Raw genomic sequence first — 27830 nt, 5'->3', positions numbered from 1 at the left:
AGGCATCTATGTCTATTGCACTTAGAATTATGTTGGATTATTTTTTCTCTTTCTGTGTGTGATTGTAGGAGATTTGTGCGATTTACTGTGGATTCATACCAAGTTTTTGAGATAAAGCTTGGATAAGTTTTCCATGGTGTTATGGGTGATGCTACTCTGAACGACTGGGGCATTTGTAATATTTCTGGTATTTCTTGTGATGGCAATGGAAGAATTAAGCGTGCCTTAACTCATGTGTTCTTTATTTCCTTCAGTTGTGGCTTGGGAGTAAAACTTTAATTTTGGACCCATTTTTTTGCTTTAAAAAAATTAAGCCTCTGATCATTTAAGTTTATCAGAATTTACTTCAGGGTAGAGATAGCTTTTTTCCCAGAAAGAACATGTAAAGGTAATAATAAGACTGTATCAATATAAAATGAAATAAGAACGTAGCCCTTTGGGAAGAATGAATGCCTTTTCAATGGTTAGAAAAAGCTTTTATTTAAATGAGTGTGAGAGAATTGACCTTGACATTTTGGTCTTTCTTAATCCCAATTAAAAATTAAGTTAATAAACTGTGGTTATTGTTAGAGGACATTTGCATCCCTTTAGTGTGCTTGTCAGTGCCTGGCATATATCCTAGAGGCTTAATTTGTATCTAACGACTTAGTGAAAGAAAGAAGTAGCCTTTCCTAATACCTTCACCAGTATTTGGTAAATGAGATTTAGGTCTTAAAAATATTTTCATACTCTTAAATTTAGATTTTGGAGTTTTTTGCTTGTACCGATAATGACTAGAAATGCATTACAATAAATTTCATGTTGTGTTTGGGCTGAGCTGAACATGGGCTGACCGTGGATACGTAGTGATTCTAATTTTATTTCCTCTGTGCTCTCAGTGTTTCATTGAGATTTCTGGAAGACAGTAGTTGAAGAAGAGGTTGATGGCCTCGAATCCCCTGGAGATTTGCCTACTAGCGTTACACTTATACTGAAAAGTGGGCGGTTTTGTGTGCACTTGAGGCATATGCTATTGTCAGATCATGAAGACTTCAAGAGTGATGTGAAGACTGTAACTGTCTCATCTCAGTGAAATAGCGTAAGCTTTCGCCCTGCTGTAGGAGATGATGATGTGGGACGTAATGGATAACTGCATTTCCTTTACAAATTACTGAGACCTTCAGGTTTAAAGTCTGATACTTATGAGAATTGCTCTTTGTCTCACTCTAATGGAGGAAAATCTTTTGTTCTGAAAGTCTTCATCCTCTCCATGGATTTGAATTTTGAGCGAACAGGTTGATAAATAGATCTGACTAAATGTCAGATGGGCTTAAAAAGCAGATGAGTTCCTGGAAATTGGGACAGGAGGAAGCCAGGCCACTTTGACAGCAAAAAGTTTGACAGCAACTTTTTTGCAGTTCGCTTTTTCTTATAATTGAAAAAGAAGCAGCCACCTTTGTTTCTAAACTTATGTGAAGCTTAGAGGCATATCCGTCCCATCTCTGACAAGGTGATGTTTTAATTAATGAGTAATTCATTAATTACTCAAACATTTATTAAGTACTTTTTTTATGTGCTGGATCATTCTAGTCCTGGGGGTTCAGTTATGAGAAAAACTCTTGAAGTTTGCCTTGTTTGGTGGGGAAGGAGAAGTAGACATTAATAAGTACTCACTTGAAAAAAAAAAAAAAAAAACGTTAACCATGACCTGTGCAAAGTTAGCAAGGAAAAATAGAGTGCTATGAAAGGATGTGTGAGGAGAATTTGGCGTGGTTGGGAGAACCCAGAGCTGCTTCACTCGTTCTGAAAAGGGGAGGGTGTTGGTGCAGAGAGCATTCCAGGCAGAGGCAATGGCAGCCTCATTAAAAGACTCAGCTGGATTTTGAGTTTCTCCTTTTCTCCTGTTCAGCCTAAGGATGACCTCTTTATAGCTCAACTCACACAGGAGGCTTGAAGTGAACTCACATGGGGCCTTGAAAGTGAAAGCAAGGCCCAGGAATGACAGCCTCCGTCCTGCTGTGTGAGCCACCTCTGCTTTCTGGGGGGCCAAGCCTTTCAACTCCCGTGGTTTGGCTGATGAAAACCAGCTATCTGTTTGGAACAGGCAAAATTTGTCCAAATTAGGACAGTGTCTGCAAATAATATTTAACCACTTTTTAAATAGCAGAAAGTTCAGTGTTTTTTTTGTTTTAAGATTTTATTGGGGAAGGGGAACAGGACTTTATTGGGGAACATGTGTACTTCTAGGACTTTTTTCCAAGTCAAGTTGTTGTCCTTTCAATCTTAGTTGTGGAGGGTGCCGTTCAGCTTCAAGTTGTTGTCCTTTCAGTCTTAGTTGTGGAGGGTGCAGCTCAGCTCCAGGTCCAGTTGCCATTTCTAGTTGCAGGGGACACAGCCCACCATCCCTTGCGGGAGTTGAACCGGCAACCTTGTGGTTGAGAGGACGTGCTCCAACCAACTAAGCCATCCGGGAGCTCAGCGGCAGCTCAGCTCAAGGTGCTGTGTTCAATCTTAGTTGCAGGGGGCGGAGACCACCATCCCTTGCGGGACTTGAGGAATTGAACTGGCAACCTTGTGGTTGAGAGCCCCACTGGCCCATGTGGAATTGAACCGGCAGCCTTCGGAGTTAGGAGCATGGAGCTCTAACCCACCTGAGCCACTGGGCTGGCCTGTTTTGTTTTTTAAAAGGAACATATCATAACTTTAAAAGTTGCCAACATATGCATGTAATCTACCCAGGATTTTATATAGCCATTGTCCTTTTACTAATGTTTCTTGTGTGAATATTCCCCCCCCCCCCCCCCCGGTATCTGTCAGAATTTATAATCTGAGAGGTAAAGGCCTCTGATCATAAGACTTATTATTTTCAGAGTGGGTTCTATATTCTCTGCAGGAATTCAGAAAGGTGCTAGAGTGGAGGAAATAAAATGATCTTTCTTGGGATATTTAGCTGTAATTGTGTACAGAGAGAAAATCTCCAGTTCATTCATGAAGCCTTGGGATAGAATTTGAGTATTTCTCATTAGACTTCCTGAGTGGCTTCTTGCATGATGTGAAATGCTTATGTACTGACATGCTTCTGTTGATTAGCATTCGTTTTGTATGTTTTTTTTTTAATTAAAATTTATTGGGGTGACAGTTGTTAGTAAAATTGCATAGGTTCCAGGTGTTCAATTCTGTAAAACGTCATCTATCTATTGATTAGCATTCCTAAGGCACTGGTTCCCACTTTTTCTTCTTGGCAACGGCTACAATTAAAGACTGACACTATCAAGTGTTGACAAGCATACGGAGCAATTTAAGCTCTCATACTTGTTGATGTGAAAGTAAGAATGATGTAACTGCTTTGGTAAACAATGGAGCATTTTTTAATAAAGTCAAATGTGCCCTTATATGACTCAGCAACTCTGTTTCTAGGCATTTACCCAAGAGAAATAAAAGCATATGTCCACATAAAGTCGTGTACACAGATGTTCATAACAGTCTTATTTATAATAACCCAAAATCAGAATTCAAATGTCTGTTTACATGTGAATGAATAAACAAATGATTTTATAGCTGTGCGGTGCAATGTTATCCTAAGAAACAAACCACCAGTCCATGCAGCAACACGGATGAATTTTAAAAGCCTTATGCTGATGAAAAGGGAAAAAAACAAAAACAGAAAAGATTACATGCTATGTGACTCTGTTATATGACATTTTAGAATGGACGAAATTTAAGCTGTAATGACAGAATGCCCTTTGGTGTTTGTTTACGAGGGGATGGGGCTGGGGACTGAACTGCAAAAGGTCATGAGGGATTTTTGCAATGGTGTAAGTGTTCTGTATGTTGAGTGTGGTGACGATTACTTAAGTATATACATTTCTCACAACTCAGCTCATCCAACTGCATACTTGAAACTTTTATTATATGTAAATATATCTCAGTAAAATTGAAGTTTTTTATTAATGACTTCACAGAGACACTAGTGGGTCGGTCGTGAGAATTTATTAACCTTCTTATCTTGGTCTGCCTTGTAAGGTGGCCAGAAACTAGCCCTTTCCTTTATAGGTATGAGAAGTTATTCTAGATGGCCTTTGTGAACGCTCAGACAGAAGTAGCTGTGTCATGCCAACCTGTGCTTAAATCATTGTCCCTATTGCAGGAGCGTGAAGAAACTTTAATTTTTATGATTAATACATTCTTTTATATATTTTGTTAAAACAGAAAATCTTAATCTTTTCAAAATGATTTTGAGTTTGTACAGAGCAAAATATTCTTATTAAAAAAAGTTTTAAATGTTCTATGATGAAATAATTTCTATAAATGGATCCCTGTGGAAGGTGATGGTGTGAATTAGAAGTATAGAAACTGGCGATACTGTTCTTTGTTTCAGTGATTGTCAATTCTAGGTGCTCCTTAAAATAACCTCTTGAGTTTTTCAAAATACAGATGACCTGGTTCCACCTAGGTCCCATTAATGCAACGCTGGGGTAGCAGGGAAACTTACCTGTATTTTGAAAGTGTTAATACTGAAACTAAGGTTGAGAAGTTTCCTTATCTTGGAGTTATCCTCTGGGTTGTCTTATTTGGATACTTGATACAATGATATATTTTGGTACTCAATTCTGTCAAAAGAATACTTCTCAGTCTCTTTCTTATTAACTGATCATGTCAAACCTCTGAATTTTTCTGGGCTTCAATTTATTCAATTGACAAGTTCAAAGGTTCCTTTGGGCCTTGAGGTTCTAGGATTCTGAACCTCGTTGGAAGTTTTACACCAAATTTCATTCTTATTTCCATACATGTCATGTAGGGAGAAATTCAAGTTATTAATCATACAAATGCACACTTAAAACATTTATAATGGTTTGGGAATATTCTTTATTATGTTATTGGAAATAGTGTAACCAAAGTTAATTGTCAGCGATCTGGCATAAGAAAGAAATTATTTTTATCCATTTTCTAATTCAGACTGGATCTCATCTCAAGGTTTATAAATATTAGAAGAGAGACAAGCAAAGAATACAAGACAGATGAAATGTTGACCTTCATAGAAATGGTTTATTCAGGAGTGGTGAGGTTGAATTTCCAAGAGTTTTTATCCAGGAAAAATGAAGATACCCACACTGAACTCAGAGGTATAAAAAATGTTAACAATGAAAAAAGAAATACAAACAACTACAATAATCTATTTACTTTTCTTTATTATAGAAGTAGTAAATATTGCCTGAAAATATGAATCCTTCAGAAATTGTGTAGAAGAAATAGAAATCATTCATCTTGTATATGTTATATTATTTGTTTTAATTCCAGTTAATCCTCACAGCGTCCCTGTCAATTGGGTGGCATGTTCTTCATTTTCCCCATGAGGGGACCAGTGTTCATCACAGAGGTCATTGACATCCCAGAGTCACCATTTTGGAAGTGACAGACTCGGAAATTCACCCAGTCCTTGTGACCCCAAAGCCATGCCCAGACTGCCGTAGCACCTCGTTTCTTCTGATTTAGGTCAGGAAGGCAGTGTGCTGTAGAGAGAACTGTGCTTTAAGGAGCAGATTCTCCCTACCTTTTCAAAGTTGAAAGACAGTGAACAGTTTTGACCTGCACTGTGTCTTCCTATCCTCATTCATAAGGTTATTAATTAATAGACTCTCCTACATTTGGAATACAGTGTATATCAGGGTAGCCCTTTATCTCTTACTATGGAGTTTGATATGTAAATCCAGCATAAAACTTGAAGTAGCTCTAGAAGACAATGCAATAAAAAGCGAAGTTATTTCCAGTGCCTTGATTATAGGATCCTTTCCACATTCTTGTTTTACTTTCTAAAAATGCAATATCCTCTATTGTACTCTGTATTGAGAATTTGGCTCTTTTATGATATGTGCATAGACACATTTGGTTAAAACATTTGTAATAACAGTACTCCTTGGTTACAGGAATGTAAACGTAGAGAGAGAGTTTCTTCTGAAATATTTTCCGGCCCACTAGATTTTGCCACCAGGTGTCATTTATAAATGACTTTCAGTGTGGCACTGCCATGCACCATCACAGGCTTCAGGGCTCAGTATGTAGGGTGGCAACAGCCCACCTTTGAATTCGTAATATAGTAGTGATTGTGTTTATTGAGTTTCTATATCGCGCATGGTTCTATGCCCTTTACATACATTAACGCACTTAATTCTTGCAGCAACGTCATGAGGTAGGTAATAGTACTGTCCTCGTGCTGTAGATGAGGACACGGAGCACGCAGAGGTAAATTAGCTTGTCCGAGATCGTCAACTTGTGAGTCACAAGTTACAAAAGAGGGGTCTGAACCCGGGTATTATAGTTTGAATCTACACCTGTTCCCTTAGGCACTATGCTCCTCTCTCTCTCTCTCTCCCTCTCTCCCCTCTCTGTTTGTGGGAGAGGACTTCCCAAACCAAACATCTTTTCTTGCCTTCCCTTACATAACTTGAGTGCCAATCAGGTCTCCGGATCACTCTGCTTTTCTACATGTTTAGCCCTTGGTTACTTTCGGGTGGATGGTAACAATCTTCTACACGAATAACTGGACCGTTAAGAAAGCTGCATATTAGAATGATCGTGGCAGCGATATATTTGAATTGTAGAGGTAAATCCTCTGGGAAATTCTGAGAGGCTCCTGAGAGGGACACTGCCATGTATGAACTTGTTTTGTTCAGTTGTGTAATAGAGAAAAGTATATGCCTTACATTTTTTTTAAAGAGTTTCCTTGGTGGTTGTAGCTCTCTTCCTGTGAAAACTGGCAGTAGTACTGTTTGTCTTTTCTGAAGCCTTGTGAATAGGAGAGTCCAAAACGCGACTACTAAGTACTTACCAGGTGTTATTTAATCCTCACAACAGCCTTGTGATGTGGCTCCTGTTGTTATTTCTACTTTACAGATGAAATAGCCAAGGCTTAAAGCGGTAAGTGCACTGCCCAGGGTCAGGCGGCTAGATGGTGACAGAGCTGAGACGCCCATCTGGCTTCACCTGGCTTCATCTCACTCCCAAAGATGCACACTTTTTAAGTTTTTTTCCAGGAACAGGGCTCAGTCCCAGAAAAAAACTCCCCTCTTCCTTAAAAACAATGTGACAACATTCTTTGAGCAAAGCATTTTAATCTCTGAGGATTTAGAGGATGTGCTGTCGACCACTTGAGCTTTTCTAGTGGTTTAGTACACCAACAGAGTTTTCTTTTTCCAGGCTCTCGTGTATGCGTTCCAATACTAAACCCAGATGGAAGCATGGGAAAACTCTTAACAGAGGCTGGTGCCAAAACATTTCATTTAAAAAGGAAACTCCATCTGTGTGCTCTCCCACCACACAGCCCACTGTGAAGAACAGGAATTGCATAGCTGACTCACTTATGTTGGTTTTGATGAGTTTTGACTGATTGCAAAGACAGAGCAAGTGGTGGTTAGGGAGATTGCAAACGAAGACAGCTCTCCTTCTGGAACATGGCTGGTAAGGCCCTGTGTACCTGGCAGACAGCCTCAACAGCCGCTGACCAAGAAGGGAGGGTTTTAATCCCTGACGATGAATTCTTTGCTGCTGGTGCTGATTTTCTGAGTTACCACCTATAGAAATTCGTGCCCTTTGCTGCCATATTTCGAGCCGAACATCACTGGCATTTCATTTGTCAGTATGTTGTAATCAGAGGCACTTGAGGATGCCACGAGTCTCTCTTGCTCTCTGTATTCTCCAACCAAGCTCTACAGAACACAGGCTTCGGTATAAGATTGACTTAGGGTAGACTACTGGCTGTACTCATTCTGTCACGTCTTTGAGCCTCAGTTTTCTCATCTATAAAATGGAAATAATGTCTATATCCCAAGGGTATTTTGAAGATTAACTGAAGTGTGTGTTTGCATGTGTGTAAGACCTGATACCTAGAAGGTCCTCAGTTTTATGAGCAACATTATTATCTTGTCATTAAATGGGACATTCACTGGTTGTTGTCATACAAAGATAATTCATCTGCAGTTTCAAAAAATATATTAATGTATGTCTATGGAAGGCTTTGTCTTTGGGGTTTCCTGTTTCCACTTCCATACTTTTTTTTTCCCTTTCCCTCCGAAAGTTTGTTTTCTCCTCTCCTCTGTGTCCCACCCCTGCCAGGGATCACAAGGTCATTCTAACTCCGGATTTCTAAACCAAGCTTTCTTAATTCTCTATGTTGCAAAATCATTCCCCCCACCCCAAACTGGAATACTAGGCGGCATCAGACTGCTGTTCTGTTTCTGAGAGTTTGAAGACTTCCATTGTCATGCAGTGAGTATTTGTGCATTGCTGGGCATATAGTACATTGCTGGTTATATTGGATGCTGAAGTCCTTGTTTTATTCAGGCCTCTTTATCCAACTTTTTGGGGAGTTAGAACTGGCTCAGTCAGTCGAGCTCCTGTCCATGAAACGAGAGATGTTATTTTCCTACACCTATCTTCACTGGATCAAAAGAAAAATTGAAACAAAATAAAACAAAACGTTCTCAGGGGTCAATCAAGTCCACTGTTAAGCACATAGCAGAAGTGGGAGAGGCTGGTACCAACGCCTGTGGACCCAGCTTTTCAGCCCAGATCAGGTTCTTGTTTGCCCAGCTCTTTCCTGTTACTTTCATTTAAAGAGAAAGAGTTATTATGAGGGTATTTCCAGGCCAGCTCCGGTTATGCTAAACCTTATGCGGAATTTTCCAGAAGAAACGATGCATAACCACAAGGTCAGTGAGGTTCCCAGGTTGTCCAGTCCCATGAAGAATAGGTGACCAGTTAGTTACTGTGCTCTGAACTTGATCACATTTCTCCTCTGGCCTCTCATGTCATCTCCTCATAGCACCTAGCATTGCTGGGTTGTATTTGTCAGTTTGCTTTCTGTTTACCTCCCCAGTCTGCCTGCGCCCAGAGGGTAGAGATGTGTGGTAGACACCTCTCCATCCCCACGGATGAAGCGCCTGGGGGTGGGGGGGTATCAGGCAGATCCTACTCTGCTCAGACTGCAGCTGGGGCTCACTTTCTGGTTTGGAGCTCCGGGCTGTGAGCTCACACATTCCCTTTTGGTTATACCAGCTGGAGTTTGGTTTGGCTTTTTTTTTTCTTTTTCTTTTTTTTCTTTTTTTTTTTTTTTTGCTGTTATTCACACTAAACTACTGCTGGGTGGTCTTTTAATTCCCTTGGGATTCATCGGGTTACTGCGCAGGGGTTTTTAGTTTACCTAACACGGCCCAGGTACCAAGAAGAAAATGCAGATTTCTCTGATTTATTCAGATTTTTGGAATCACGCAAAATGAACAAACTCTAAATGCTTCCACTGTAACCTACAGTGGGAAGCTGTTATCTCAAATTTTTGAAGTACCAGAGTGTTTCTCCTGAAGAAAGAGTTCATATTGTGAAGGAATAAAGGATCGTTTAGTGGACACTGACTATATCAGAACTTTCCCTGAGTACTCTTTTCTCACAATAATCATTTGTCAGCTATGCATTTCCTTAAAGAGGGCTTTCAAGGGAAAAATGGAAACTCTATTTTTATTAAAAATCTCTCTGAGGATATTCTGACTGTCCCCCTACCTCCACCCCACAATACACACACACACATATCCTTTTAACACAAATTAGTTTTTTCCACCACATGTGAGTCCTCTGTGGCTGAGGTTATGAACCTCATGGCCAACTGCATTTTGATGTTTTTATCAGTTAAAGAAATTATGCTGCTCTGAGAAGCCTCCAGGGGCTTGGCAAGTAGATTTGAGGTGGCAAGAATAGACCTGGCCTTGATTCCTTGAGATCTAAGTTTCCATTTTCATAAAAAGGAAGCAATAGAGTTGAGAGCTGCCCTTTTTGATTTTCCAGCTAATAGGAGTAAACAGCAGTTATGTAAGTTTTTTCTCTGGTTAGAATCCTTTCCATTTTGTGGATAGGTAAGTGTCAATTGTGTTTTGGGGCCCATGAATTGTTAACTATATTTCTCCCTATAAATGTATATGTGTTCTTTATCAAAAACAAAGAAAGTACCACAAAAACATGGGGAAAGTCACATAAAATTTATGACTTTGGCTTTTTAGGTTTTATGGTTTTTAACCTCCAGTTTATAATATCCTAGGTATAGTTTTGTTCTTTTTTAAATTTTACGTGGTAACAAAAAAATTTATTGTTATACACTCTTATAATAGATTTTTTAATGGCTTCTTGACTATCATAGAGTAATTAACCATCTATTGTTGGATATTTTGTTTTTTCAATTTTCACAGTGAGAAATAAGGAATTTGGTTTTGCTATAAAAAAATTGCATGTATGTGTGTATATATATACATATATATATACATATACATGTACGTATACATATAAAACACTCAAACACACATACATACCCATCTTACAGATGGGAAATTGAGGAGCACACAGATAACCTGTTAGAGGAAACATCCACACTGACTAGAACCTCAGTCCTATGTGCTCTGCTCAGTGCTCTGCCATAGACAAAAATGGGCTTCTTTGAAAACCTATATCTGCCAGAACTCCTTAAAAGTAAAATATCCCATTTCCCTTGTTTGTTCAACAAATACCATCCCCGTGATATTTAACATTGTTTTAGATCAAGTTCTTTTCGAGGTATATATGATACTTGCTCCTTTTAGGGTGAGGACATTATTTGATTTCCATATGCATTTACAGGTGAACCTAAGTGTGGTGGTGGTGCGTGTGTCTGTGCGTGTGCCTGTGCTTGTGCCTGTGTGTGTGTGTTTGCAGAAAAAGAGAGGAAGAAGGTATGTGTCTTACCTAGAGTCAGCCCTAATGTTCCTTAAAAGAGGCAGCTCTGTACTTCATCTTTTTTTGTCTGGTTCACTTATGAATTCATTAGATACTTTCTCTTGTATTGTTGTTAGCTGTGGGATGGGGGAAGCGGTAAATGTCAACCAAACATATGCGTGCTTTTTTTCCTTAGATCAGTGCATTTAATTAATGATTCACATCTGACATTATATTAGGTCCAACATTGGACCTGCAAGACAAATAGGGTGGGGGAAATTAACTTCTTAGGAATTTTCTTTTACAACTCTAGATTCATTATACCTAAAAGAACCCTAGTCATTCTCAAATCAAATCCCTAATGTTTACATGAAAAAAAGAGGCCCAGAGGGGTTGGGGATTGCATGGCATCACAGACCACTAGAGTCAGGGAAAAGAAAGGAAAAAAAACATGGCCGGCTCTTGCCAGTTCGCTTACCTTGGGAAGGACGCGGGGCGAACCGAGGGTTGGTGAGAAAGGGATGGGATGAGTGGCGAAGCTGAATGAGAGGAGCGACAGGCCATTCCGCCCAGCAGGGGCAGGAGCAGTTGGTACGCACGCACTGCAGGAAGAGCCGTCCGGCCAATCAGGAAATGGCTGGGGCTGAGTAGTGGTGAGAAACTGGGCATGGGTGCAGCGTAAAGGCCAGTGTACGAGCTTATCCCATTTCTCGGTCACTTCCCTCCTCGGCTTGGGGACCCACAAAGTGGAGAGTGCCCAGTGTTAGTGTTTTGGAGGGGGAAGGCCAAAATGCTATTGTTTCTAAAGGTGGTGTTCAGCCTGATGCATTGGGTTAAAAGAAAACATTAGAATTTCTATTTAAAATAGAATTATTTTCTAATTTATATATTTCATGTGTTCTTTATAATTACCATGGTATTTTAGAGCAGTAGTCTAAGTATGTAATTTATGCAGATGCATGTATTGGCAGTTAACACTCATAAATTTTTTATTGAGGGGATACATAGTTCAAAAGTGGTTGGAGAGTCCCAGCTAGAGTTTGGGGGCTTGGAAGCCTTTGCTACAGTAATAGTAACTTCTAGCCTGTGGACTGTAATCTACCGTTATAATAAGTCTCACCTTTAGAGGCGGTTGCCCAAAGTAATGAGCATATAACGGCCATTTGGAATGAGCCTCGGCCCCTACTCCCCGCCCCCTAGCTGGCCACCAGTGATCCCATGCCTTCCTGGAAGATGGAGAGCTAGCTGCATGAGCTAAATGCCCTAACACAGGCGAGAGGCCTGTCACAGGGCTTAGCACTTGGAAGTTGAAAATGATGACTCTCCTCTTGGAACCTGAAATCTGGCTGAGACAGTTATTTGTTTCAGGTCGAATATTAGGTTTGATTTGGACTGGATGTAAACATCTGTGACTTTGCTTTTAGTACCCTATCATCAGGTCAGGCCTGGTTTATTTAGTTCTGAAGCTTCTTGGCCTTTTGTACTGTTTAAAAAAGGGAAACCTACATTTCCTTTTTGGACCTGACGTTTATTGATTCATCCAGGAGAGCCTCATTCTTTGCTGATATAGCAAAGTCCTTGGTTCCCATCTGAGCAATTCTGTTTGAGCTAGTGAATTTCCTTTTTTGTACCTAATTTTTTTTTTCTTCATCTGTCAGTTGTTACAATTCATACGTAAGAGTTGGATAGACCATTTACTTACAGCACAGCTATGGCAGGCTCCTTTGGGAAAGAAGTGTTTCAAACTTAAATTCAAATACTCGGTCTCCAAAGGACATTCAAGTGTGTCACATCTTACATAAAGATAAACAGAAGTCACAATACACCGTGGGATTTGGAACCATTAAACATATCACTTTTGTTTTCAGAAATAACATAGCTCTGAGGTTGGATTTGGTTTTCTGTGAGTATGTATATCAGTGGTTGCCTTCACCCTCCATTCCCCTCTCTGCTGCTCCTCATTCCAGGTGTCCTGTCTGACTATTCCATACTAATAGCCTCTGCCTCCTTAAGCCCGCCTTTGCAACACATCAAGGTTTGCCACTGTTCCCTCACTCTGAAATCGCGCTTTCTCCTTCTTCACCAATACTATTAAAAATCCCTCCAGAGTGATTGATCTGAGATGTTAGGAAAAAGTAATTTAGTTTACAAAATCTTTTAAAGGATGAAATGTAATTTGAATATCTTTCTCTGAGGGCATCTGTACTTGCAAAAAACACAAACCCTCAAAAGCTAGTGGTGATGGTGATAGAAGTAGTAATACTGACAGAATTTATTGAGCAACTATTATCACCCATTTTATAACTTCTCAGATAATTGCATCTAGAATTCATATACACACTGTGATAGACATCTGAGCTTCCTGTTTTGATCATTATTCCATCGTGCTGATTTCCTTATTTATCTGTTGAAAGCATTCATTTGTTCAGTGTTGATACTTAAGGACTCCTGCTTGGAACCTTTTAGTATGGTGACAGTTTTTACCTTGAATTTTAGAGGACAGCCTGTTAAATGCACCTAGATTTCATTTAATTTGGCTGCTGTTGGTTTTTGCATTTTAACAGAGTCTTACAGGAAAAATGTAACGACACTAAGGACCCTTTCATCATTCATTTTCGTAAATTGACTTACTAACCAGGGGCACTTAGGATTATATGCCTCCTTCAATTTCAAAAAGGTGCGTTTGTGGTGTTTATTTTTAATCACTGTTAGCCAGCCCTCCAGATAAAATTCCCTGCCTTTAAGACTGATACGATAGGAATCTTGTTGCCAAGGTTTTTCTACATAATACTTCAAACTCACTTCCTTCCAAAATCCAATTTTATTTTGAGCTACAGTACTTCTCTCTGAACGTTGAGGTCAGAGGAAGAAAAGCATCTTCTTTTCCATAAAATGAGCTCTCTGAGTCTGAACTGGAAATACCATGCAGGTCACAAGCAAGGGGAGCATTTTGCAGGAATGAGTTTAAATTTCCCTGTGCCTCGTTTAATTGTTGCCTAGGGGTAAGCATAGGATGATGGTACTTAAAGTCATTTGAGAATGCAGTGCTTGGCATTATACAGTGTGGTTAGCATCAGAAGTACTTTAGTTTGTGCAATATTAAAAGTGAGGTTCGGGTGGCAATGATTTACTTAGATTAATGGGTTGGATTACTCTAATTTTAGCCTAAGCACGTTGAGTCCAGTTAGAATTTTCAAGTTTTGATTTTGTGAAAGATGCTCTGCAGAGCATCATTTTCCTAAGTTTCTAATGGGCCTTCAAAAGGTAAGAGTTGTCTGTGTATCCTGACAAGTCAGATATACCGTACTCGTGAGAAGTGGCAGAAGCCCTTCTGATATGAGGCTTCCTTTTGTCGTATATACAGAGTCATGAGTGGGGAAAACCTATCTCCCAGAAACGGCTAATCGAGTGATAGTTCTGTGTGTGTAATCTGTGTGCCTTCCATTTCCAGGATCAAAGTGATTACAAGTCACCCTGCCAAAGGACAAAGGCATGGGAGACAGAAAAAAATGAATTTGGATCTTGGTTCTCCTGAGTAATTGTGGACCCCGGAGAGAATCGCTTGGCCTCTCTGAGCCAGTTTCCACTTATGTAAAATGGTGATTAAAAATAGCTATCTTGAAGGACTATTGTGAGGACTTAAACATTGTGTGAGAAGATATGCAAAAATCACCTTGCTTGGTCACAGAACAGAATAAATTCTTACGTAGTTTCTTCATTATCCTCAGCTTATATTTGAAATCACTCTTCTATTGGTGACAAGGAGTAAGAGTCATCAGTCATCTGTCAGAGACTGTGCTAGAAAAGGCAGGAAAGCCGCTGGTGTCTGTGCGTATTCCTCTAACAGGAATCGAAACTTTGTGGCGGGGCCAAAGAGAGTTTCTAGTCCAAGAAGCTGGCACACATTAGGAGCCTGCTCAAGTTTTGTCACTGCTATACGGGCTCGTCTGAAATTATTCACTCTGAAGATAGAACCTATTCATCTCTTCAGAAGAGCAAATGAGGGACACGCCAATGGAATTTCAGTGTAAAGCGAGGAGGCTGGATACATCTTGATGTCATTTCCTATTTGAAAAGGTTTGGTGCAGTGAGGTGAAAGGGCACTAGACTTAGACACAACTCTGTTCGGATGTAGCCATATCCCTTTCTAGGCGTGGGCACAGAACGTACCTAACCTCTGTGAACTACTTTTCTCCCTTGTAGAGGAGGTACAACTCAGACCTCATGGGCTCGGTGTGATGGGGTCTGAAGCGCCTGGCTCAGCGTAGATCTCAGACAAATGCTGCTTGACAGCACACTACGCATTGTGTGTGTGTGTGTGGGAGGGGTTGGGTACAGAATCGTGCAAAATGCAGCTCCATCCTCAGAGAGCTTAAGAGCTCCAAGAGTATATTGAATGCTTAAAAGTGGTCTGTTCAAGAGGAGAACACAGGGGAACCACACCTGCCTGCTTTATGGCTGTATTACCTCTTGACATCCAAAGTGCCACGACCCTGGCCTCAGCGTAAGTGCTGGACCTGTTAAGAGCTAAGTTCCATATTTCATTTTAAAGGCATGATCGATGGGTGTGTTATAAAAACAAAGCACACCAATGCTTGTCTGGTCATTCAGTGTGAGGTGTTTGTTTGTTTGTTTGTTTGTTTTGCTGATGTACTGTCAGTTCTTATTTTCTTCTTCTGAGAATGTCTTTGTTTGGGTGGAGAGCCTTACAGCCCAGTAGGCAGCAGGCAGCTGTCACAAGTCTGTACACTGGGATGGCTTTAAGCTGTGTGCTCAGGCCCCAAAGAGCTTGAATTTCCTGCAGTTTGATAACATGCTTTAAGAATATAAAAGAAACTTCTGAAAACCAATTTCTGGTTTATCATTTTTTCTCCATGATCATTTTTATGCAAATGAATGCCATTCATTTGGATTTTCTTCTACCATTAAAAGCTTTCAAAACCAAAGCCTGCATCTGAGGACGTAGTCTGCAGCAGTTCAGCAGAGTCTCTAACTACTAGCTGTTTCTTCTTCCTGGTAAGCAGAAGCAAAGTCCTCTGCTGTCGGGTGCCAGCCTCTGTAAGTTGGTCCTGAACCTTACTGGGGTTTTATTCTTTTCCTTGTAACTCCAGTCTATTCAAAGTTGCAGTGATTTTTTTTTTCTTAATTCCATTGGTCCACATGACCAAATACCTAGTAGGCAATGCTTTCTTCATGTTCAATTACCCAATTATTCTTCAGTTGGAAATTAAACACTCCCTTGTGCTTTGGGATATGCATGGGGATCAGTAGCCCATAGCTGCATGCCGGATGGGAGGAAAGAGCTTGGGCTTTACAGTCAAACAGACTTGGGTTTGAACCTTGCCCTGACGCCAGCTGTGTGATCTTGGGCAAGTTACTTCACCTCTCCATACCTCGGCTTCATCATTAAAGCTGAGTGTTTGGTGTGGTTGTAAAGATGAGAGGTGATCTGTATGAAGTATCTGGCCTGTTTCCTAGCACAGAATAAATGTTGCTTGATTTCTATTTTGTCATGTGGCTACAAGTCAAAGATTGTTGGTGGCCATAAGAAGGTAGAAGAGGCAAGGAACAGACTTTCCTCTAGTGCCTTCAGCAAGCAGATGGCCTTCTGACACCTTCATTTTGGACATCTGGCCTTCAGAACTGTGGGAGAATAAACTTATGTCATTTTAACCCACCCAGTTTGGGGTAATTTTTATGGCAACCACAGGCCACTCCCCCTAAGATGCTGCATTATCAGCACTCGGGTTTTTAGACATTTGTACATCGAGACAAGGTTCATTCCTTTAAACACAGAGGAATGCTATAAGAGGTACAGAAGACATTATTCTTACCTTCATGCTGTCAGAAATTTAATAGAAGTATAAGTAGGAATTTGTATACTGAGCACTTCGCATATACTCACAAATGTGAAGAGATAAAGTATGTTTGAGGATATCGCCTTATTCTCAGAAGCTGTGTGAGGTGTTTCCTCCTCTCAGCTGGAATGCCCTTTGGTCACATCTTTTCTAGTTTTGCTTGTTTGAGAAAATTTGTTGACAGCATTAAATAAATCATGAGGGAAAATAAACCTTTTTCCTCCCAGGCTTAGTGAGATGAGGTACTTATTTGGTTCCTAGTGTATTATTTTTTCCTTGAGTAACAATACGTTAAAATCTTCCAACCCAGAATTTTGTTCTAATGATATAGAGAGTTTTAATTGTGGGGTTGTTGTTACATTTTCATGATTCAGAATATTAAATGCTGCGTACAGAGCATGAATAGTTACAGTCCTCCCATTTCAGAAATTTAGTTTTGTCTAGAATAACTCAAAAGAGAAATATAAAATATTTTGGATTACTGCCCTTCAGATTTTCTTTTGGTTGTGAAAAATAGGAATGAGCTTCATGGAAGTTTAGAAAAGGTTTGGGAAGAAAAGTCTACACCACTAACAGGTGAATATAATATATGGTAACTATGTTTATGCTGATGTATTAACTGTGTGTACTTACTTAAATAGACCCCATGGTCTGCAAGCTTGAAATAAGCTTATTACCTGTCTTAATGGGATTTTCGATGTATGTACTATTTTTAAAATCTTTTTGTAGCAAATTGCAAGAGTGCAACAGTAGAGAAAATAGTACAATGATGCCCAGGTACCCATGATCCAGTTTCAACAATTAACTCTCCTGGTTAGTCATGTTGCCATCCACTTCCCATTTACTTCCCCTCACGGCATTGCTTTTATGTAAATCATCTCATTTCATTCTTAAATATTTCCATATGTATATATTTAAAAGATAGAATTTTTAAAAGCACAATCATAATACCAATATCACAACAACAAATTACTTAATATCATCAAAGATCGAGTCAGTGTTCAACTTTCCCAATTGCCGTATGTATATTTATCACATATGTATATGAGATAAATTCAAATAAAGTATAAGAATTTAAGAGAACTATATACATATGTATATGCATATTTGTTGCATATACACCCGTATGTTTATGTACAACTATAATTAGAATCCAAATAAGGCCTACACAGTACAATTGATTGCTAATTTTTAAATTTCTTTATATTTACATACAGAAAAGTACATGAATTATGTGTATAGCTTAATAAATGTTCACAAAGAGAACACTTTCATGTAACCAGCACTCAGATCAAGACAGAACATTACCAGCTCCTCAGATGCCCCCGTGCCCCCCACGTCCATACCCCATTCCCCTCTGGATAACCACTGTTTTGATTTCTACTACACAGTTTAGATTTGCCTGTCTAAGAACTTCATGTAAACGGAATCCTAGAGTCCGTACTCTTTAGTGCTTGGCTTCTTCCTGTCAGTATTGTTTGTGAGATTGCGCCACCCAGGTTGTTTGTATGTAGCTATGGGTTGTCATTCTCGTCACTGCGTAGGAGTCTGTGGTAAAATCTGTACCACAATTTTTCTCTTTTTGATCAACATTTGGACTTTGGCCAGGCTTTGGTTATTACAAAAGGTGTGCTGTGACCTTTCTTGTACCTGTCTTTTGGTAACTATGCCTACATATACCAGGAATATATCGGTATATTGGGTATATAGCAGGAATACAATCGCTAGGTCAAAGAGTATGAACCTCTTCAGCTTCAGTATATCCTGCCAAATAGATTTCCAAGGGGTGGTACCAATTTATACTCTCACACGTATAGAGTGCCACTTGTTCCATACATGTGGTCATTCTTAGTTGTGAATTATTAGGTTGGCGCAAAAGTAATTGTGCTTTAAAAGGTTAAAAAAATTTGCAAAATGGCAATCACTTTTGCACCATATTTAGTTGGGCAGGGAGTGTTAATGAATGAATTTTTGCAGATGGAAATTGACAATGTAAGGAAACAAGTTCTAGATCTTAGATACAGAACTTAGGAAACACATTGCTGTTTTTCTTTTTCTTTAAATTAAATTTATTGGGGTGACAATGGTTAGTAAAATTATATAGGTTTCAAGTGTACATTTCTGTAGTACGTCATCTATATATCACATTATGTGTTCACCACCCAGAGTCAGTTCTCCTTTCATCACCATATATTTGATCCCCTTTACCCAAAAATTTTAAGGAAATGGAATTTGGCTAGATTAGAGGCAATTTTCTCATTCTACATCAAGAAATATTTCTCACTTATAAAGTATCCAACTCTTTGTTTATAACCATCTTCTTCGTGTTTATCCCTCTCACTGTGATGAAAACAGAGAATTGTTTGCCATGATTCCTTTGGGAAGAACTCTTAGAAATCTGGAACAGTGTTGTTAAGGTGACTCAGTCTTGTCTTTCCAAGACCAACTAGTACTTACCCTCAGTACCCATTTTCCATCTCTCAGTTGTCTGTTACTCTTCTGTGGAATCTTCTTTAGTTTCTGCATTTCTCTGAAACTATGAAGATTAAAAAAACTTTCAAGTTGGGAGAAGGTAATCACCACTCAGTTTAGAGAAAAAGATTACCTTCTGGCTCATGCACTTTATACTTCTATTAGTGTTTTTAAATAAAATATAGTAGATGTCAAAATAGTGACATGGATGGTGATGTATCCACCTGTTACCAGCTTTTGCCTGTAGCTAAAGTACGTTCCCACTAATGCTTATTCTATGCTCTTTCCTTTTGAATTTAGTGCTAATTCAAATGATTCAGGCCTTTTCCCCTATAAATACTTTTTGTTCTTAACTAATCTTTCAGTTGCTCTGTGTGCACCCCTCTTCTCCACTGATGTCATCATCTCTGGACACTGGGTGTCAAGATGCACACCAAGGTATTAGGAAGAAATTAGGATCAGTTTTAGGATGACTCCTAGATCTTGTTATCCATCTTGTGCTACGGAATAGGTTTCTGTAACATGGGAAAGACCCATCTCCTTCAGTACTTAGGAGTCTATGTGATAAACTTGAGTAATTGATAACCAAGCGTATTTATTCTTCCTTGTGCTGTGTGACAGAAGCAACAACATTGTTTTTTATCACATACAGAGACAGGACGTTCTCTTTTCCTCTATCGCCTTCTATTAAATTTTGAAAGTTTTGTTAAGGATAAGGTCTGCACCTGCCTCTGTCTGGTTAACCCAGGGGAGCCCCTGCCAACAAAAGAGGAAAAACTGAAAGAATCATTAAAGATGCTGTCTCGGTGCTCACCGTCAGCAGACAGTTCTCACTTGGCTTTTCTATTTTAAGAGACGTCCCTAAGCTCAGAAAAATAACACCATGAAAGTAGTGTCAGGTGGCCCCTCTTTGGCCAGTCATAGTTTGTTTCTGGATGTGAGATGCTTCAATGCCACAGGACTTCTGAGTACCTGACCCACAGCCTGAGCTCCTGGCGCTTCCCAGAGATGCTTTGTGTAAAGCATACGAGCCCCAGACTCTGAGGGTTTCATTAAGGGCATAACATCCAGGCTTTTCGTAAGCATTATAGTTTCCCCTGAGAGATTCTTTGGGTTCAGGCCCAGGGCTATGTCTTTGCCTACGAGTCTCATCAGAGCCCTGCCCTTTCCTCTGGCCCCAGTATGGGTTCAAAAATGAATCTTCATGAATTTAGGGCTTTTTCAAAGAGTAAGTTTTTCTCAAGCATTTTTGCCTTCTCCAGAGAAAGTGGCGTCTAGCACCTTTTCTGAGTCCCACTTTTAGGGATACAGAATGTTATGTCTTCTGTGTAAGACTAAGGCAAAGATACTGCATAGGGAGACTTATTTTTCATATCAATTTCATGTTTGTTTTCAGATTGAAATTGATCCGACCTAAGAAGTTGTTAGTTGTTAGTGAAAATCTAAGTGATCTTCTTGAAGGCAGAAATCAATCTGTGTATAAATAGGAGCTTATATACCACGATGGTACTTCGGAGTGTGGATCCCTTATAAAATCAAAAGTACATCTTGGGAAGTGGTATGTGGGGGGAAGGTGCTCCCTTTCAAGAAGCCCATTTAGAGGTGGGGATACTGTCTTATAATTGGGCAATACGTGGATGTGAACTTTTTTTGTCATTAAACTTTAGCTATAATATTACGTATTCTTATCCAATCACTGCCTATTTAATATTATGTTGAATAGCCCACTCCCCAGTCTTCATATTTAGTCAGTTCCCACCCCTGCCCACAGTATAAAGGATGCTCACTGTCTAAGAACGGAGGTTTTTTTGTGGGAACATCTCTGTTTTGTGTAACTGATACATAAATTGTATTCTTCTTCCCATTCCTGGCTTCTTCTCACTGTAGTTGGCAGTGACTTTTCTTGTTGGTAATTGATCTTTGCACGTAATTCTTGGGCATGTGTATGTCATGTCTGTTTGGCATTCTATTGAAATTGCTCTGGATTTTCTCATTTACTTCTCCGTCATTCTCTCTGTCACATCAGGCTCCTCTGTCTTTTTTTTCTTCAAAGACAGATGGGTATCTGTGTTCCCTTCTGTGAGCTGTTTCCATCGAGGCTGTCACTCCTGCCTGAGTATAGCCACAGCTTCCTGTTCAAGCCAGTTTGGTCCCAGAATCAGAAAACTGTGAATTCTTTTGCTTTCCCTCACACATGGAGTTCTATATTGTTGATACAACTTTTCCCCTTTGCTTTCTATTTCAGAAACTCTGTCTCTTCTTGTTAATCAAAATTTGATTACTTGTACTGATAGAGGGGACCTCTTTTAATTTGTTAGTTAATAAGCACTTCACTTTGGTAGTTGTCTGCTATTGACTGTACTCTGTTTGGTTGTTACTTCTGAGTAATTTCTCAGTTACTTATTTAACTTATTCTCTTAAGTTAGAAGGCTCTAGTCTCTTGATCCAACTGCTAAAAATTCTGGCCCATTCATCTTGGTCTTCTTGACTCCTTTCAAAGTCTCGTCCCTCTACATATCCTCTGTATCCTATGCCCTCTTAATTTCTCAAAGACACTTATCTTCTCTCCAACCAGCTCTAGGAAACTCTTCCCATAAGTATTCCTGCATGCCTTCATAGCTTCCATTTATAAAATAATCTTTTCAGGACTCCAGACTTTCTGCCAACCCATCCTCTTAGCCTGCCTTCCCTGGAGAGATGTCTATACTTGTTTTGGGCACTTGTTAATCCCCCCTTTGCCTGTTAGCCCGCATCAATCTGGCCAAGACCCTCCCCACTTGACTCCTCCTGCCAAGATTGTGGGGAGCCCCTAGGCTACCTAATCCAACGGCTGCATTTACCCTCCTCTTCAGCTCATCTCTCAGTAGCAATCAACACAGTCAACCACTCTCCCTGCCTTAAAATCATTTTTCTCTCAGCATCAGACATACCATACTCTCTCGGTTACCCTTCCACTCCATCACTTAATTTTGTTTTTGTTTCCATTGCAGGTCTCCTGTATCTTAATCTTTAAACATGGAGACTCTAGGGCTCTGTCCTGGGGCCCACTCCTTTTATACATCCTCTCTTTCTCTACATTCTTTCTGCTTTGATTAGTAAGGGTTAGGGACCATTATTTCTAATATTCTTATATTTGCATTGTAGAGTAGTTATGACAATAAAATAAGAATTCACATTAAACTGCCTGGAATATAGAAAATTATTCCATAAGGGATCCTCCTGTTATATGTTTTTCATTTTAGTTTCTCTCATAAATTTGTATAAAGAACAGACTCAAATATTTGTTCAAAGAAAGAATAGTTGAATTTAACCTTTGGTTTTAGACATTCAGTATCTTGGTTTTCTGTTAGGTGTTAGTTGCCACACATTTCCTCTATGAAGGCATATATCTCAGTCCACCAGATATTGGGGCAAACATCTTAAGATCTTTTTCTTTGACCCATATAGCTTTCATTGGTCTGCTCCTTGAATTCACCCATTTTGATTGTTCCCAAATCCAGTGTGTAACCCTGAAAGTCACCTAGTTACCAATTCTAAGGGGTGGGGGGGATTATGTTTTTAATTAAGCTGTTTTTGAGAAGGATTCAGTGAGTTAGTTTATGTACACAAAGCCCTTAGAATGATGCCTGGCACCTAGTCAAGGTTTGATAAATGTCGGCAACTATTATTATTTTTAAAATTCTTATTATTCTGCAACATAAGAAACTCCTTGAAGAAGGGATACGCCATGTGTTTATGAACATAGTGGCAGCGATGATCTGACTTTTGTTCTCCGTAAGGTAGTGATTTCAAGTATTGTCCAAAGGCCTGACCAATTTAGGACAGTGTAAAGTGCTCACTCAGAAAATAGCAAATCCTGAGCTCTGCTACAGCAGACTTACCAAAGTAGCATCTGTGGGAGTGGGAACCAGAATCTGCTTTTTACAACACATTTTCACGGTTGGTTGCTATACACATTCAAATTTAAGAATTTTTTTTGCGCCCAATAAATTGTGAGCCCTTGGAGGTACAATATCTTTCAAGACAGCATCCATGGAGTAGTTATGTAACAAGTGGTTTGTAGAACCATAGACCTCAGAGAGCATTGGGTCCATTGCCCTCATGTTTCCAGTAGGAACTAGAATCTCCTCCAAGATCAGATTGTTTGCTAGTCATAGGGTCAAGACTAAGACTCAGGCTTCCTGGGTCCCAGTACCATTCTCTTCCCACAGTCACGCAAGCTCCCCTTGCCTGCGTAATGGCCCAGAAGGTTTTCCAGTATGCCTTCCACAAAGCAGAAGAGGGCACTGTCCTAAGGGCAAATAGATGGAGGAGAAGAGGAGGGTAAAAGAGACAAAGAGTGATCTAAACAAAAACAAAAAGAGAACCCAAGAAGATGACTGAGATTTTGTGAGAAGAAGACCGTAGGTTTTAATGGCAGGTGGGTTTGGGGAAACAAAAAAGTAAGTTATATATAAAAATAGAGAGGGGAGTAAAGGTAGGAGAGACTGGGATAGGACTGTAATGGGTGTGTTTGTATTTCATGCTGTAAGTATTCGTAGTCTGTGTAGTGATGAGAGAGACCTAAATTGAAGACCCTGAAGACTGGCATAAACTCTTCAATAACCTAGTAAGGTAAACCCAGAGTCCTGGACAAGATCCCAAAGTTCCTCCTAGTTCCAGGACGTCCATCTTCGATCTGAATGTAACAAGATGCCTAGTGTATTGTGGTCCATACAAGGCATGTTTGAGTTTTCATGGGGGAAAACTATGGGTATCAGAGGAAATCCTCATATTCTCAATGTGTTCCCCACACGTGCGTGTGCATGGCTGACGGCGTGAGGGCTACGCCACTGTGACGCATTTAAAAATTAAGTTAATTAGAACTTTTTCCTTGGAGGTTTTAAAGCAAGAAGAATACAGCTGTGTTTATCTCTGCCTCAGAGCTGAGCCTGCCCCGCACTGGTGAGAGGTGGTTATACTGTTTGTTGGTCTCGGTGGTGGTCAGCAGGCCAAGGTTGAAGTGATGAGACCTGCGTGATGGCAGAACTCCATTGGGTTCCTCTAGGTTTTACTGTTACACATCTTTGAATATGGGAGGGAAAATGAATGGTCAAGCAGCTTTCACTTGTTAGTGCCTTGAATTGACAGCTTTTCGGTGTACTCTGTTTCATTGTACTCTGCTGTTTTGATTGACTAAAGAAAGCTGGAAAAAGTTAAGGGCCAACAATAAAAAAAAGCCCTAATTTTTGCTTACAATTTGTTAGGGAAGGAAAATGAAGCATTTAAGAAATTTATGTTGCTTAATAAAAACAAAGCAACAAAAGAATCTCACTGACTGCATAAATATTTTGCATAACTATTTTGAATCACCAAATTACAAGATTTTTTTCAATAAAAAAAGTAAAAAAATGTGTATCCATGCCAGTTCTTTGGTACTTCAGAATCAAAGCTAGAGCACCTGCTGTTCAAAATTTTTAATGATTTATTTAAAGGTCAAGATGTAGACATTATACTAACCAGTGAATCCAATTTTTATTTCTTCTGAATGTTATAATCCTATTATATAGCAGTACATTTTATTAAATATATTCAGTACTGAAGAAAAACTGTTTGTTTGTTTGTTTTATCCATAGCAATTAAGTTTTCAAATGTCCAGAACTAAACTTGGCAGTTTTCACTGAATTTACCTTTTTAACAATTCAGAATATAATTACTGAACGTTATAAGGATCATAAAACTAAAAGATGTAAAAATGTAAGATTTTGATTCTGATGGAAAATTTAGAATGAATCACTTACCAGTTAGGAGTTTGTTCAGCTGCACATAATGAAAACCCTGAATAAATAGTGGCTTTAATAAATCAGGAATGCATTTTGTTACATTGGAGTCCAGGGTGAATATCACTGCCCTTCTGCCTTTGAGCTTTGCCTGCTTTACCTGGCTCGAATTGACTTGCAAGAGAAGTGGACCACCTTCAGAGTCACACCCCTCTTTCCATAAGGAAGAAAGGCGAGCTAGAAGGCAGAAGGCAGGTCAGCTTTCAGTGAATCTCCCAGGAAGCCAGGTGACTTCAGTGCATTTCATTGGCTAAGATGTAGCCCCCCTCAGCTCTGTGTGAGGTAGAAAACACAGTGCTACCTTCCCACCCCCCAAATCAGGGTTCTGTGAAACAGAGAATGGATATTGGGTAAGCTGCTAACCTAGTCAGCCCCTGGAGAAGGAACATGCACATTTTCTGAAAGGGAATTCACCTTCAAGTACTGATTCTGAAGTTTTTCTCTGACTCCTCTTTCACTTATTTTCTTCTTTGGGCTGTCATTTTTCTCTTTTCTGGTTAGGTGTACCTATCTTGAATTTTCTGCTACAGGGCAATCAGTTTGAAAACAATTAAATAGGCACTTAGGTATTGGTCTGTGGGTGTGTTAATAGGCCAAAACGCCACGAGTCACCCCGTGATCTTTTGTGGAGATGCCATTTGTGAGTAATTGACTTGCTCTTTTCATGGTTTTCACAGCACAACCTCCCCTCAGATCAGAAGTGGTTATGTTTAATACCTGCTGACTAAAAAAAAAAATCAAACTGTCAGTGGTCAAGGCATAGAAGACAAGATAATTGGCCATTTAATTCTGGCCATTTCCTTATTTTGGGGCGGAATGTGAGAGAACACCATTCCAGCGTGTTGATGACAGTTTCCCACACAACACTCTGTCTCCCGCACAGGTTGGCCTCAGGCCGCTTAAGGTGATGGGACTGTATTGGGTGAAAACTACTGTGACCACAGGGGAGTTTTTTCACACATCCTCCTCCTCCTTCCCACATTCACTTCCTCCTCCTTCCTACCTTCTCCCGCTGAGTGTGAACCATTTCCAGATAGTCTGCTGCTCTCATCTTTCTGCCTCCTCTGGATGGAATTGTTGGCAATGTGTTATTTGGTTATCCAGTCTGCTTGAAATATGGTTCTAATTTTCCCCTATAAAAATGAGACTCAAACTGCACCACTTGTATTCCTTTGGTTGGTCTCATTTTTACTGTTAAGACCTCCATTGGTGGGATCCAAAATGATTCAAGACCCTATTGGAAAAGAGTTGGTTTTTGGTGTTCTGTTTAATCTTTCCCTTCATTTTCTTTCAGGATTTCTGTCAAACTCTGTGCTGCTGTTTCATTGAATCATTGCTCTTTACAAGTAGACTGTGTCCTCAACACCAGATTTCCAGTCTCTCCTCTTCTCAGCAGTTAATTTCTTCACAATCTCAAGTTTCTCCAACACAGGGAGAATTGAAGTAAACCCATCACTCAGACTTGCGGAGGAGGAACTAGGACAGATGTACATACGTCGAGCAGCCTGCCAGCATTCAGCTGGCAGCTCCTGCATCTGTATCCACGGGCTCTCGGAAACCGGAGGAAGCATTACCTGATTCATTAATGTGTACTTGTCTCTGGGATGCTTTAGCACTGGTGGTCCCTGAGTTAAGTACATACGACGGCAACTCCTTCAAGCAAAGGGAAGGAGACAGGAAGAAGGAGGGCTGAGGCGGAAAAGTGCCGACACCTAGGCGTAGGTATGAGGGTATGCCAGGTAGAGGCTCCTGGCCTAACCCTGAGAGGGAGAACAGATTGCTGTGCTAATGTATTCAAGGCAGTGAACCTTATGTAGCAATGGGTGATAGAGGGCCTCTTCCTGTTGGCCCCAGGACAAGACTTGAAACTCTACTTAGAATTATAAGCCCTTATGATCTGGTTTTTCGCTTATTTTTTATTACTCCTCTCCTGGCCACACACACACACACACACACACACACTCACTAATCTATAGCCACACTTTTCCCCACACACAACCGTTATGTCCCTGTCAGTCATATTGATTAATCTCATGAACTTGCATGTTCTTCCATCTTCCTTTAACCGCCTTTCTGTCCTTCACCCACCATATTTGATGAGTCCTTCCAACTTCTCCTCACACGTTGTCCCTCCCAGATGCCTGCTGGAGTCCCCCAGTCTGAGTGGATGCTCCTCCTCTGTCTCCTGCACTGTCTGTGTGAATCCTTATCATGTCCTTAGCACATTGCTGCCATTTGTTTGCCTGTTTGTTTGCTTGTCTTCTCTCCTACTAGAGGGTAGGACTTTGAGGTTAGCGAACCATGTTATTCAACTTCGTAAACACAGTGTCTGACAAAATATAGTTGCTCAGTACTATTAGCTGAATTAATGGATAAAATAAAAGGAACTGGCTCTGTTTTCAAATTTCATAGCTGCGTTTGTCAATCTCTCCTATTGACAATAGGCCCTACTTTTCAAGTCCCTGTATGATTACTTAGTTTGAAGGTCTGTTTAGGTTTGGGGGATGGGGTGAAGTGGAGTAGAGTCAGAGAAGTTGCTGTGGCAAGAGAGAGAAGAAGATTGATTTCAGCAAAAGTTCGCATGCAGGTCAACAGGTCTCTGACATGCACCAGCATAAAAATAGACCTGCAGTTCTTAACAGTCTGCAGTCAGCCTATTTGCTGAAAGGTCACAAAAGAGCTCCCAGCAGCAAGCCAGTGGGGCAATAATGAAAAGCAGCTGATGATAGATTCAGAATAAAGGGAAGATGAAGATCATCTTAAGGACATACTGGTACATACACTTCATGGATTTCTCACCCATAGAACCACCATCTGGCGGAATGCTTTCTGTACTAATGTTGATTTTCATAGTTACAATCAAGCTGCAATTTTTTTTGCCCTTGTCCCTTCCAACATTATGTTTTCACTTAATGTTACCCATGACCACAGGAAGGTAAGAATTTTGGAACTGAACGATCCTTCTACATTCCTT

At 40.0% G+C, this 27830-nt stretch overlaps 1 protein-coding gene across 2 annotated transcripts in view; it reads left to right on the top strand.

Annotated features, from left to right (window-relative positions):
• Positions 1-27830, top strand: part of STXBP6 (syntaxin binding protein 6) — a 238510-nt gene that overhangs the window by 78843 nt on the left and 131837 nt on the right. The window lies entirely within an intron of this gene.

The sequence above is a fragment of the Rhinolophus ferrumequinum genome, chromosome 6, assembly GCF_004115265.2.
Source record: "Rhinolophus ferrumequinum isolate MPI-CBG mRhiFer1 chromosome 6, mRhiFer1_v1.p, whole genome shotgun sequence".
Taxonomy (NCBI): Eukaryota; Metazoa; Chordata; class Mammalia; order Chiroptera; family Rhinolophidae; genus Rhinolophus; species Rhinolophus ferrumequinum.
Note: the sequence above shows the minus strand (reverse complement) of the source record. Positions and strands in the feature narration are given on the sequence as shown.